This window comes from Balearica regulorum, chromosome 4, assembly GCF_011004875.1.
Source record: "Balearica regulorum gibbericeps isolate bBalReg1 chromosome 4, bBalReg1.pri, whole genome shotgun sequence".
In the NCBI taxonomy this organism is placed as follows: domain Eukaryota; kingdom Metazoa; phylum Chordata; class Aves; order Gruiformes; family Gruidae; genus Balearica; species Balearica regulorum.
Window position 1 is genome coordinate 7,117,948 of NC_046187.1, and position 15,162 is coordinate 7,133,109.

Here is a 15,162-nt window from a genome sequence, read left to right on the forward strand (position 1 = left end):
TGATAAAAATGAGGGTGGCATTATACTACTTAGTCATTGATTGCTTGAAGGTAGAGAACAGGATAAATTGAGAGTGCTTTCAGAGATAGTTCCCAGCAAAGCTCAGTTGTCCATCTGCAATAAACATGTCCAAGCCTCTTCGGGTTGGATTCTGCCACCTGTACTGAAGGTAGTACTGTACTATGAGAAGAGGCACGTTGGAAATTTTTTGCGGTCTGCTTAGAGGTGGCAGAATTGGGTATTTATTTAGGTCAAATAGACTTGAGTACTTGGAGAGCTCGGGAGCTGATGTAACGCACCGGCTAAGTGAGCATGGTATGAAGGAGCTATGTGCTGCGCAGCTGAGAGGCATGGGTCGAATAACTGCATGTTCTCTGAGTAGGTGGCTGCCGACACTTCATGGTGATCTGGAGACAATTGTGTGGCCAGAATTTCTCATAAAAAGATCTGCAGAGTCCCAATTAAAAAAATAAAAAAAAAAAAAACCAAAAACCCCACAACTCTCCCAAAAAACCATGCAAACAGACCAAACCAGAAGATGAAAAAGATTTTCACATCTTGTGCTTATTAATGATGAGGTTTTGAAACATGTGAAGATCGCCTACTACCTGGGCCAGCCTTCAGGCTCCTGTACTACTTTGGAAGAGTCTGGGCTGAATTCTGGTCTCAAGTATTTTAAAAGATAAACCAGTACTTTTTATTGTCTGGAAACTTGCAGGAACTGTTTTGAGGAATTCAGCTTGTCTGTTTGGGTTAAGTAGAAGGGCATAAAGTCAGGCTGGTTTATTAACTAACAATAAATATTTTTCCTTCTTTGCTAAACAGGTACATGTTGTATGAAAACAATACAGAGTGCATGTGCAAGGATTCTATCAGATAACTGTATGTTTACAGCCAAAAGTAATTGCAAGATAGTTTTCTCATACCTGAATTAAGCTTTTGAAAGGGCATTTCCATTGCTTCTCTTTGTCCTTTTTCACAAGCTACACGTTTTCCACCAGTTAAATGTAATTCCGGCTAACAGATGATCCATTTTCTGCAATGCTGCCAGTCCTGAATAGTTTGCTGTAAAAGATGCAAGTCTTGAATCAAAATGCCTTTATTTTATACTGTATCTCTAGTGCTAGTTATGTATTTATTAGATACGTGAAGCTGCGTCATACAGCGTCACCTGCATTTCTAACAGGCAAATAAGAGGTTGGGTGAGCAACATATATTCATTTTGCAGACTATCACAAGATTCAAGGCAGTGGTGTCACTCAGGAGCCTCTCTGCCAGCTGGTGTGATAAGCCATGAGATGACGTATATATACGTAGTGCTCTATGCCAGACTCAAGCGCTGAGGAACAGTGCAAAGGTTGTGTTTAGCACCCTGTGATGAGAAGGGTTATTGTCAGGTCAGGTGCAGGTTGTCCTTTGTATGTGAGCCCTTCTGCTTGCTTGAGAACCAGCTGTTTGTGGTCAGCCTAGGGGTATTCAGCTTGTATTTTTGTTTCTGTGGACGTGTAATACAGGTGAGACAATCGAGATCTGAATCACTGCCAGTATAAATGGTAAAAATAACCTGCTGCAAACCAGATTCTTGTCCATCTCAGATGGCATCATGTGATAAGCCAAAGATAAGATCAACAGTGGCCTCACAACCAAGCTGGAGATAAGCATTAAATTGACCTCTTGGCTTAATATGGTTGTTTTCATGACCCAATGAGTGGCATAACAAAGAACATTGCACACCAATCTGTGAAGCTGCTGTATTTTAAATGTATGTTAAATTTTCCACTCTATAGAAGCTGTATGGTGGAGCAGACACCTTTCCTCTTTTGGAGAGTTAAACTCATAAATTAGCATTACAACAAAGCCTGAAGAAGCTACCTCCCCTTCCATTTCCTTTTCTTTTGTGGCAGATCAGTTATTCACGTTCTTTGTTTCTGGAACCAGCTTTTGTTTTGCAAAACCTTGTTCCACCCCTGCTGTCTAGTAGAGACCTGTTCCAAGCTGTGTTCCACCAGCTGGGAACACGCACAGGCAACGGAAATGCTTTTCTTACAAAACAGTCTCTGCAAGCATTGTATCTGCTCCCTGCCCTAAAGAGGAAAGTTTTTGTTGAGAACAAGTAGACCTGTATGCCTTTCCCTTGGGAAGTTCTCCTTAGTCGCTTCAAAAAATGTTAGTAAATATCTGCATTTGAGGAAATGGCCTATACATCAAAATAGGCAAAGAGGTTTCTCAGACATTTTCCATCATGAGCTGTGACACTTCAGTCATTTGTGCTACCGTGGGAATACATTTCTAAAGAAACGTGCATTGGTCTGCTTGTAATACTTCCAAAATCTCGAGTCAATTCTGTGAAGCACATTTTGCTTAATTACATCTAGTATTAGAGTTTCCATTTCTGCAGGTACTGGATTCCCTGCTAGTGATGGGAATTACACCTTTCCTTTCATAACCAATAATCATAACAACTGTAATCTACACTCTGTACATTTATTTTGTGTGGCATCGTTGACTCTTGACACTTGCATATCCAAAGGTGACTTTGTCCTTATGCAAATCTATGGATATTCCCAGGGTCTGCATTGCGTTGTGTAAATTTCAAGAGGAAAACATATGCTAATGTGGAAGACAAAGAATATTAGAAATGCTTTTTATACAGTTGGAAACAAGTCTCACCAAACCGCAGATACTTTTTTTTTTTTTAGTAGAATGGAAACAGAAAAAATGTTTCAGAAGAACTGACTGTGCATCGGATGTGATTCAGGCTCATAGAGAAATTTTAGTATAAAATCTTTTGCAGAAAAAAGTGTATTCATTGTGAAGGCAGTGAAATGAATGGGGCTAAGATAAAAATAATAATTATATATTAAAAAAAAAAGTCAGTAACCTCTGTGTTCCATCTTTATGCACCTGTCCTGGTGCCATGTAGATGGTTTCTGCATCACATCTGTTCTATAGAAATTGAACGTGCTTTTTAATTGTCTGAGGGCTTGTGGAGAAATTGGTTTGTTAGGGTTGCTGCAAATAAAAGAAGATCTCAGTAGTCAACTATTTCTTTGTCTAAAAGAAGTCATTAAATTTGATGATAGAAGCTGTCAATGTATAAAAATATACAACTGAATGGAAGGTGAGAACAAATGCTGACAAGTGCAGTATACAGCCAGTGCTCTTGACAAGACACAGGACTGAATTGAGCAAATGGCTCATAAAGCTCATTTAGCAGGAGGACAGTAAAATCCTTCCTTTAAGGTGATTTAGCTTTTTAGTAAGCATTTATATGGAGACAGGGGTCTACCCTGGTAGATGGGGGTGCTTGCTTTTACTAGGCACTGCAGACAGCACTGCAATATAACTTTAGTTTATTATGGCACTAAAACTATTAAACTGTTATAGTCTTTTTTTTTTTTTTTTGCGTGAAGTGAAGTTTGTCTCTAACCAAAAGGGGATAGCCTTTCTTTTCCTATACTGGCTATTGCTTTTGACGGACAGTCATCTCTGTGTCTTTTTTAAAAGCATGAGTCCACTTTGTGCTAAATGGCTGCAAGGGAAAATAATATCGAGTAAATTACAGAGGTTGATCAGTAACTCACAACTACAGTAGCTCCACTTAAATGTTAAAACAGTTAGTCCATTTTCTGTCTTATTGATTAGCCTCATCCAGATGATAAATTTAGTGATGGACAGCCCTATGGGTGTCCCCCAGCTTCCTGGGGGACAAGAGAAGAGCTGTGGTGGGTGCAGAGAGAGCCCAGGTTAGGAGCCCGCCCACGAGGATGGGGATCCTACTGGTGCCTCAAGTAGCAGATAGCTGTGGTGGCTGCAGCAGGGCATGCCCTCAGGAGACAATTCCCTCTGTGGACAGGTGTGGGTGTTGGAGACGTGGAATCCCCAGATCCCTCGGAGTCAACACTCCAATAGCACAGCTGAGTGTGTTGGACTGAGATGGGGGGCTGTCTCAGCAAAAGGCCACCAGACTGCTCCTCAGAGGCAGCAGGTCTTCTGTCTGATGTCCTAGCCTGCTTGTGTCCACCACTGGTGTGTCACCACTGCTTGTCGTAAAAAACTGCTCCTGCCAGCTCTTCCCCTACCTGTCCAGTCCCCCATACAGCGCGTGGCTCTGGTAAGGTGCCTGGGCAGGCCCACTGGTCCTGGGTTCACTCAATTGTTCCAATTTGGATGCTTATTCTGGGGAGATGCACGGAAACTCTCATTTTGACTTGCAAAAATGTTTTCCAGAGTTACTCTGAGGTCAGAGAGTCCTGTGAGTCACTGAGGTCACTTAGACATAACCCAAGTGTCTTGAAGAGTCCTTTGAAAATTACTGCCAGTATTTTCTCTGACCAGGTCATTATCTGCTTACTGAAAAAAAGGATGTTTTGTAATATTCACACATTTTCGGTCAAACCAAATGAGGTAAAGGTCTTGCAACATAAAAGTCCTCATTTGGACTGAAAGCTTGTCTTTAAATTCATGAGTTGGATTACAAAAAAATCTACACTGACAAATCAAAACTTTCAAAACCATAGTTACGGTAGTGTTTGAAGGTCATATAAGCTTTAGATCAATTGTTTATTGATTTTATTCAACTGTTTCTTCAGATAGAGTATTCAGATGAAATAAGATTTGTCTTCCCATAACAATCTTTGTGTTGAGACACGTGCACTCTATTATTAGCAACCTCTATTACAGAAACTCCTACATACCTAGAAAAAGAAAAAATATAGGCTGCCATCACAGGCAAGCACCAGTCCTAAATCGAGGTCAGGTGTTGTGGATCTGGTTCAGCAAGACAGAAATCCCAGTGCTGTGCAGAGCCTAACCCAAAGCAGGACCCTGTCAGTGCTGCTAGCCCCCGATACGATGCTCACCAGTGGGATAAACTAGCCGGCATTGCAAACTGTGTCTGTGAGTCTCCTCAGCAGAGTAGCCACCTCATTCCCAAGAAACTCTCAGCTGTAATCTTGAACATTTTAGTTTAGACCAGGAGCATCAAGAACTTGCAAACTAGAACACACATCTGTCTCATATGGACACCAACAATGAGCTTTAGGCTGTCTCAGAGACGTTTTCTGGATGTGTTTTTTCACCTCTTGCTCTATGACAAATTCCAGTATACTCATATTAGCAGACTGGTGTTGTTATCCAGAAATCCCACAAAACTGAATGTGTTTTCCACTGTATCTATTTCCCTCCACGACAGAAAACCCCCATACCTAACCTTAACTCCAGCATGATGGTTCTGTTCAGGTCAGACTTTTATGATTTCAAGCCCTTGTGATCCTTCTGAAGACACTTATTAATCTGGGACTTGAGTCATTTCATGTCTCTTGTAGCTGTATAATTGAGGATTATACGAAATGCTTAAAATGTTATTAAACCACTGTTAAAAATAACCAATTAACCAATAGCTAACAAAACTAAACAAGAAAATAACAACCAGCAGGTATGTTAGGAAAACATAGCAGGCTTCCACAGAATGTAAGCTCTGCTTCTTAAGTGGATGAGGCAGACAATTATTTACTATATTTTGAGAGCATCTGGCACTAAGTCTATTGGCCATCAGGACAACTTAAGTGAAAGCGGTGTTGATCACAGTGCCATGTTAAGTGGATCTGAGTGCAACAGAAATAAACAAAACAGCGTCTGGAAAAGTTTCAGGACTTTCAAACTGGTGAGTGCTCCGGTGTTGCAGATAGCTCAGGGCATTTATTAGTAGTCAAACAGCACAAATGACAATATGCGCTTTTGTGTTTGTTGTTTCTTTCTTAAATTTTTTTTTTCTTGTTTTATTTTGTTTCCTTGTAAAGAAGGTGGATTTGATACAGCTATACTAGTGTGCTACCTCCCCTCTCACTTAAAAACAGTCTCTAGCCTGCCCATCTGACAGATCCTGCATCTTCTTTCACATGCACTCCTTTGCTCTCCTCCTTATAAGGAAACCTCTCCTTTACTGCTCTTTTTCTTACCTGACACGAACGAGACAATTCAAGTTTCCTGTAAGGGTATTAAACCATTTACATTTTTACTAACCGTTGTGTACATGTCTATCTGCTTCTCTGAAGTGGTATTTTGGTAGATGATCTAAAATGGACAGATTTGCCTGCTACAAATTCCGGGATGTAACCACCTTGCAATCTTACATCTTGCTTGCAAAGGTTGCAAGATTTGCGTATTGGCCATTTTCTGCAACTAGAAGTCGCCTTTCTAGCCATAGAACGGGCTTCCCATTACTTCTAGCCAAATGTCACATCTTCATTTCAAATGAAGATTGCCAAATCATTTCTGAGTGCAGCATGTTACCCAATTTACCAGAACCCAGAAATTTCCAGGAGTCTGAGATGGAAATCCAGGACTTTGTTTTCAGGTCAGTGATAGTGGTGGAGAGTTTGTAAGACGTCCCCTTAGCCTCTCCTTTGATCTACTAACATTTCTAGATGTGGAACGTGTCTCTACATCGCCTTCTGTTGCAGAAGTAAGCACTCTGATGGGAGAAAGCTCACGTAAGCATTTTCTTGTCAGTGGTCTCTTGTGACAGTTGCAGTTGTTCTCTCCAAATTTGACATGGAAAGATGAGTGTGGATAACTAGGAGGTGGTCGTGGTAAAAAACCAGTTCTGCTGTACTTGTTCCTCCCCTAACCTGAGATCTGTGATATACCTTATTCAAGTGGTATAAATTACTGCTGGCCCTGGAAAGAATCTATATTCAGGCGAAGAATGCTAGAAACAAAAGTAAAAAACGCTAGATAAACAACTTTAGAATGTGTTAAAAAAACAGTCAGATTTTACTACCTTGCCCTCTGTCTTTGAAATGTGAAGACTATTATAGTTTTCTTTCTAATAGTTAAAGATTTTACACTGAAATCTAAGGACACATTCAGAATGTTGGTATTGAATATCTTTTCTCAAAAGTTGGGCTGCTGTGAATTTCATTACTACAAAAAAGAAAAAAAGTCAGCATTTTCACCTTTTAATTGCATATTATGAGGCAAAAAAGTAGGTTTGATTCTTAGCAATTTCTATTTTTTCAATGGAAAATTTATTTGTATCTTCAATTTTACATTTTGGGATAAAACTTTTGCTTCTATCTAGTTTTGAAGTGCATGTACAATATTTAATTCCTTTAATTATGCCATGAGAATTTTATTGTCTAAAATACTATTTTTTCCTGTTAATAGCTGTTTCAGTGCATTTATGTTAGATAAAGTATCATTTTGATCAATGAGGCATTCAGACTATCAATTACAGAATCCTCTAGAGTTTACAGATAGGAAATCTGATGGATTCAGTGTCTCATATGCAGTTAATTGGTAATGTGCAGTAACTTATCAGATAACAATTATACCCAGTAGTTTTATACAGTATTTCTGGGAATCATCCTTTGACACTTTATTTAGAGCGTCTGTCAGCATATATGTTATTAATCTCATTGGACATCACTCAGCAGCCGCCATTCCCCTGTCTGCAGAATGAAGGTAAAGAAACCTGCTTTCTCTTGTTTTTTTTTTTTTTTTTTTTTTTTTTTTTTGGTCGTCTTGTCTTTGATGAAAGTGAAAACACATATAACATTGCGGGCTGCTTACCTTTCCTATTATTCCTGAAATATTTGGTGGCTATGATGAAATTGTTCTAGTAATTAAAGAGGTAAAATAATTCACTAGGCAGCGAATGTATGCAAAGACTACCTTGGGATGGAAAGGACCTGCAAAGAATGAGTGCAATCTCCCTGCTCAAACCAGGTCCAGCTAGACCAGGTTGCTTAGGGCTGATTCAGTCAAGTTTTGAGCAACTTCAGGGATAAAGACTCCTCAGCTTCTCTGGACAATCTGTTCAAGTGTGCTTCGTACATAGTCATCACCACTACGAAATACTAGCTTCTACTTTTGTATGTTGTAAACCAGTTTCTTAATAATGAATTTGTGAGATTTTGCATGCTAGAAGCCAAAGCTTCCCAGAGTTTTTCTAAATTGTAATTTTTTTGCGTTAAATCACTGAAGATTAGAAAAGTGTCTGTGCCTGAAGCAGGGTGTCCCTTGGACACAATGACTTGAATGATGTACTTAATTCTTAAATTGCAACTAAGAAGGCTACTCTGAGTGGTTATCTAAAGTGTTGTGTGCTAATAAATTTAAGCAATAAAACATTGGAAGATTTTGGGCCCTGCTTCAGCAAAGTCCTTAGTCTTATGTTTAACTGTAGATAAGGGAACTCATTGCTTGTAATGTATGTACTAATGCAGTTTACTCTTTCCTAGAAATGTTTTCAAAACCAGCTCCCGAGTCACTTTGAAGCAAAGGCAATGCCGAAACCTACCACTTTGTTGCAGAAACTGCATTGTTGCAGCACTGTTACAAAAAATCACAGTTGACCCGCTGGTTCATCTGAACCTCTTTCTAACATTTCTTGTAGGCTTTTCCCAAACAATGAAAAATATATGTTGCATTAAAAAAAAAACCTTATAAAGCATCTAACCACAAGCAAAGTTACAAAACCAAATCCACCTTAAGGGGAAATGAGAAACAAAACCAAAAAATCCAAGCCTGGGTCATAATGTTGCTTTTCTGTATCGCACACTCATTATGAAGGTAGCTTTTACTTAACCTCTTGGTTCTCACATCAGTCATGTTAATGGCCAAGTTTCTGATACCGGTGACATTTATCAACTGATCATCTGTGACTCCATGAGTCACTGTCTCCAGGCTTGACATAAACCACTCCGACTCTGTGCTGGGGTCACCTGGACTTTGTCACTACTTAACAATTGAAAAGGAGCAGTATTTTCTTAAAGCACAGGCCAGGCCCTCCAGTGATGTAAACGAGCACAAGAGAAGCAAAGTCAATAGAGCGCTGACCTGACGTCTCCTTAACGCTCCAAGGCAGTTGAGCAAATGGAGAAGCTCTGTTTTCCCTCCGTGCTCTCTTTTCTTTGCTGGTTTGTTCCTTTGCTCTCTTTAGTTAAATCAAACATGCCTAGATACGTGCACCAGTTGATAAGCAGCTGTTGGCTTATTGCATCTGAATACTAGGATGCATTGACTATATAATAGATGAAAAATTTTGGGCTGTTCATCTTTTGCTCTGCATCTAATGCACATCTAGAAGAAAGGACAAGATTATTTGTTTTTCTGCTTTTAAAGAGAAGGCCTTCTGAACTTAGAGAATGGTTATCTTGGTGTCATTTTACAGCGTATAGAAAGGTAACGTAGGAGTAGCACATAGGAAGGAAGTGTTTTATTTACCCTGCTTTTTGAATATAGTATTGCATTTTGGCTATGCAAATGTTATAGCTCTGTGTAGAGGCTTTGATTTCTTAAGAGGCAGAACGTTTAAATTAGGCCCATGGCTAATTCTTTCCCGTGCCCACATCTGTGAAGAAAATTCTGTGGAAAGAGGGAGAAATGAAAAGGCACAATCCCTTTAAAGAAAATTCACATCTCTCTTGTGCAGTTTAAGGTCCGTATCGAAGCTTGGACCTGCAAACTGCCAATGCTCGCTTGCCATAGGCTGCAAACTACTGCACTGCTTGTGTACAGCTAGTACAGCTCTAGGTAGAAGAGGCCCCAGCTGCAACCTGGAGGCCAAGGTTTGTCAGTGAGGCAGAGCCATTGACAAAACGGTGTTGTAATTCAGTCCTGTTCTTGGCAGCTAGTTTGAGAATACATATGGGCTTTTTCCAGGTCAGCTGGGGCTCCAAGCCCCGGGAAGTAAAAAAATGCATGCTTAGTGAACGTCTTGAAAATCGCAGTTCTTTTATTCCTGACCTGATAAATAAAATGTATCGATGGAGTTCAGAAATTTATAGTAGGGGAATTTACATCTAAGTGCCTGATGTATATTTCTTTAGTACATGAAGTCTTTAAAATATTAGGCTAAGTCAGGAGAATCAGACCACTGACTCAACGCAGAGAGCTTCTCATTGTCGAAACCCTGTCTGAAACTTCTACTGGGAATTTAGTACTGCTGCTAGCGTGCAGCTGCTGGTTAGTCAAAGGACATGCTTATCCATGTGTCTCTGCTCCTCTACTTCAGTCCTACCCTGAAACAACATGTCACAGGATCTATTTCTGGATCAATGGCAGAAGTCACCAAACAGTGCTTTCAAATTTTTCTGTTGACCAAATGAAGGCTTAACTTTCCTCTAAAGACAACAAGGCCAATGCAATGTTGAATGCCGTAATTAGCTCCGTATGTTTTGAGGCATTAGAGTGAAATGACCAGAAGTATACTAATAAATAAAGACCATATCCTGGTATTGATCTGCATGTGGAACTCACCTCTGAAATCAATAGGGAGCACTGAAAAAAATCAATGGCAGGATATGACCCTCAGATAAGCTAGTTTCAAATCATTCTGTCTCTACTACAAGAAGACAGGTTACTTTGTGTTATCTAAGCCCTCAAACATCCTCAAGAAGTTTGGGAAATAGAAAAAAGCTACATGGAAGGGAACTGATATAGAAAGATTTACATGACAAAATACTTGTGTTTTGTAAGACCTCGACTAGTCATTGCTTTTTAGTATCAACACTCTGGATGAAACATTTAAACGGTTTCTTGTAGTTGAGACTGAAAGTCTCTGAGAATACCTTGGGGAAGAGTGAGTGATGTAGTGAAAGGAACCAGTGTTTATGTGCACTTCCTGCTAGCATTATCGATAACCTTGCCCTGCATTATAACCTGGGGAAAACTCTACAGAAATTAGGCCTTCAGGCAATTGCTCTGCATGAGAAGTCAGCCATGTGTTGAAGAGAAAATGGAGCTAGGAAGCTCAAGGGACACAGCATACCTTCTTTTTTTGAGATATGGTTTTCACAGATGAGCACAGTATAGTGTGGTTATTTTTCCTCTACTGGATATCAAAAAGGCCTGTTTTTGCAACACCTAAGTTGTTTCTTGGCTATATTTGCTTGTGTTAGATCAGTGATGTGTGGGATCTTCTGATGCACAAGACTTCAAACAGGGGTCTCAATGAAACATGTTACAGCTCCCTTCAGGCTCACAAACTTGATTTCTTTCCTTCAGAAACCAAAGTGAAGGGATGGGCATATAGACACCTGGATAGCTCTCTAATATGGCATCAAGGTGCAGCTGAAACTTATACCCAGACCCAAGTGTGCCAGTCCTGGCTAACTAACTTTGATGCTCCCATGACCTGAATCAGCAAATAGCTTTAAGATGGCTGCATGGATACTCCTCTCACTAATTGTTTTCTACTGATGTGAGTATTCAAAAATTTTTTTATTTGCTGGGAGAGCAATCCTCAAGCAATTGTTTCTGGAAGTGAGAAAAACTATTTTTGATATCCCAAAGTTTTTACGTGGGCTTGCTCTGATGAACATTGTCAAATTCTAATAATTTGGTACGAGGCGTGCTTAATGTCGGCTAAAAAGGATTGCTATAATATGGAGAAAATTGTAGATTTGAACCTGAAAAAAAATTGAACGAAAGGCATTTACCCAAAGAGTTTCTATCTTCAGAGTAACTCTCTTTACTTGCCCTTGCTTGTCTTCTGTCTTTTTCTTTTTTTTTTTTTTTTTTTTTTTAAATTGCATGTGCATTTAATGCACATGAAATGTTTCACTTTGCCAGACATGGTATAAGCCTGCGCTCAGAGCCTTGCGGACTTCTTGTTCCTGATATTAGAAGATGTAATCTAGCCAAAATCCCCTCTAGATGGCTCCGATGCTTTCATTACATTACCAATCTTTGATTAGATGCTTGTCTGACTCTCTTTCCCTATCTGTAGCTTTTTTCTTATTTAGAATTGTAAGTTTGAAGGTTCCTATTTCTTTTTATCCATGAAGGAGATCTATCCCAGTAATACAAGCTTTTGCATGCTGCCCCATTAGTGTCTCATCTTAATCCATGCCTTGAGGGTTCAAATCTGCGGAGGATAGAATAATTCAGTCTCCATACAGATCCTGGACTCTTCTCAGACTATGCCAACAAGTGTGCCAATTAAAATTGTGTTTTCATGAGATTGCAAGCCTGCCCATTGCAGAGAATGTGGATGAATAAAATGGATTTATAATTTAGGTTTCAGAAAAAGAATGATTTTCCCTCCAAAATTATTTGACTTGTGTCATTGTTCACGATTTAGTCAGAACCTGGAATGCTACCTTCAGATTGTGGAAGCTGGCAAAATTCATAACCTGGCAACAAGGAAAATATTCACATAACTCTCGGCAAGAAACCAAATCAAACTATTCTTTTTAATTGCAGGTGAGTAATAGCACTCTTACATTTCATACAAATAACGTCAGCACTCTCCTGCTCTGTGATTGATGTGATGTTTTAAGTGGAGTGCTTTAATTCAGCACAGCTGGACATTTCTTGTTGGATTCCCCTCCTAGTCTAAGAAATTTTTGGTTTTAGATGTATTGGCAACAACTTACCCTGTTAAGGCTGAAAAATAATCCCTCACAAGAATAGACGTTGAATTGTCAACTCTTTACTCGGTCGATATCTCTGCTAATGAAAACTGGGGATTACTGTTTGGTTGGTTTTTTGGACCAATTCACTTGGTCTTCAAGGTCTTGTTTGAGCTTTTGGATTGAATTCTAATGGAATGGTCTATCGTGAGTAACGTGTCTGTAGCCTAAGCGCTTCCTCATAGTACTTTCTAAAGGAGTTTTTCCTTTCCCAGGATCATTTTGTTGCCTGCCGTGGCTAGGATTAAGCAGCTGGCTGCAGACTCAGGAGACCTTAGCAGAATTCCCCACTCTCCTTTAACTTGTGTGGCAAGCGGCAGAGGAGGGCTCCTGTGGGTGTCATAGGGAAGCGCTGATAGGGAAAACCACGCGCTCAGCTTGTGTAGATGCTTGAGGACCTTGCTTAAATCCAGAGCAGATTCGAAGAAGAGGATTGCGCAGCACTAGTGTACCGTCCTTCATACCACGTGCAGGCCGCAGTGCTTTGCCAAGCCAACGAAGAGTATGTAGGGAAAGAAAACTGCTGGGTGTTTTAAGAAAGGAGAAAGACTTTAAACCATTTATTTTAAGCTTCCAAAAGGGAGGAATTTAACTGTTCAACAAGTGGAGCAAAGGGCAGGATTCTTTGAGGATCCTACCGTGCTACCAGCTACGGAGCTCATTTAAACGAGGCATATATCCACTTGGTGTCTGAAGTTCCCTAGCATCAGACTCACATGGATTTATTTACAGTCTCTGACTAGAACCAACATGAGCTTTCAGAGCCCTCGAGTACATAATAACAGGAAAATCGTGGCTCTAGTTAAACACATCCCCAGGGAAAGCCTGGTAAATGTCCAGGGTAGTGATTAGGAAAGGTTAACTTATGATGTGACAAGGAAAGTAGTACAACTTAGATAACGCTAATAAATGACACTGGTGCTGAAAAATGATAGATTATTCCGATGTGTTCTGTTAAAAAGGAAATAAATAAACCAAGCAGTTTCTAGAGGAATACCCTGAATCTATCTGTGACTATGTACAGTTACTACTATTCTAGCATATTGATTTGGATGTCTATGTGTGGAAAATGTATTACAGAAGGCATTATTTAATATATAAGGAATCATCTGGTGTGCTCTGTGCAGGACAGGACATTATACAAACTTGCAATTTGTGCAGCTTGCCATGAGAGTGCACCTACAATGCCATTTATATGGGAGGAAAATACCAGTAATAGAAAGCATTTACTGAATGAATGAAAAATTTGCAAGGGAGAGATGATTTTTCTCTTCGCTCTGGTTGGTTTTATGCTCCATATGTTGTAATCCTTAGATTCAATTGTGGGGACTTTTTGTCATAAATATGCAAACCCCTAAACTTCCAACATTAAACCCCCCCACTTTTTCAAGGATTAGCCATTTTGTTATTGTTGATTTTCTTATGTTAGAATTTATACCATAATCTTCTTTCCTTCTAGTTTAGTTATATGAATTATTATTGCTGTGTGTCTGGCAAATATATATTTTCAGACTTTATTCCTTGCTACGTTGCAAGCTTTCAGTCTTGTACAGACTTTCAGATATGCTCTCCCTCTTATACAGTGATCTGAAATACAGATTTCAGTGGGAGAGTTCATAATGAAAAAAATTAAGCAATGCTTTAAAATTTGGGATCTAAATAGTTCTGTCTTGCTCAGTAGTTGAATAATTGCTCAATATTCGGGACTTCCTGTTTCTCTGATAGACTCAGCATGTCTATTCAGCGCCAAGGACTGTGGTGTACAGATATCTGATCTGTCTCTGAGAAATCCTGGTTTGTCTACGCAGCGCTGTCTGGAAATTGTAGAGCTGGTCTCACAACTCGAGCAGAGCCCTGCACCGACACACTCCTACAGCATCCAGTTTGGCAGTTACTTTAGCTGCTGTTTCTTTGGGTGTCGCCGTATTACGCTCCACTACGCTGTGTAGACATACTCAAGTTGTGTCTTTTAGGGGAGTTGATGGAGACATGTCTTAGCACAATGAAAAACAGAGACTCCTTACTGATGCGTTGAGGTCCTGTGGGTATCTGTAAAAAGCTCTGTTTCCTCAGGTCTGTTCTTGAAGCCTGAAACAGATGTTTTATTACACTTTTACTGACTCTAAGGAAAAAAATCTCTCTGCTTCAGCAGGAAGATGAGGCCTCCTGACAACAAAAGTTTTGTTCCAAATAATTTCATGTGTATTCTATGGCACATAAAGAAAAAGCTACTCAAATTACTAACTAGGCAGATGCTTTCCCCACCTCTCCCATAACAGATAAACAATATTTGCCTGGATGAAGCTATTATAAATCATACATCTATTATGCAATAATGCCAAAATGTTAAAACTTGAGTGTTTATATCCAGAGTAAGCTAATGTTCAGCAAGGTCTAACATACATGCTTTACACCGGGGTCTACAAGATGTCGCACTGAAGTGTAAGCAGCTGACCACATGGTATGTTCCCAACTCCTTTCCAGATTCAGGCACTTCGTCTAATTTTGGCAGTCAGTGAGATTTAAAGACCTCAATGTCTCTGAACATCAGGCCAATCCTTCCAGGCTTGCGCAGGCATAACAAGATTTGTATCAGAAATAAGAAGCTGGCTACGGACGTGGCTGCCAGTCGAGAGGTCTCTATGTTACATTAACACAGGTATGTACCTATGGTTGCTTTCTCTCTGGTACAGTTTCTTATTGCTACTGTTACTCTTCTTCTGATGCAATGGTAAGGATT

The 15,162-nt window shown here is 39.7% G+C and overlaps 1 long non-coding RNA gene across 1 annotated transcript in view; it reads left to right on the forward strand.

Annotated features, from left to right (window-relative positions):
* LOC142601650 (uncharacterized) overlaps positions 1 to 15,162 on the forward strand; it is a 40,528-nt gene that overhangs the window by 5,746 nt on the left and 19,620 nt on the right. The window contains exons 2-4 of the long non-coding RNA XR_012835188.1: positions 11,014 to 11,209; positions 12,092 to 12,213; positions 14,907 to 15,081. This is a non-coding gene — a long non-coding RNA (uncharacterized LOC142601650). The remainder of the gene's footprint in view (positions 1 to 11,013; positions 11,210 to 12,091; positions 12,214 to 14,906; positions 15,082 to 15,162) is intronic.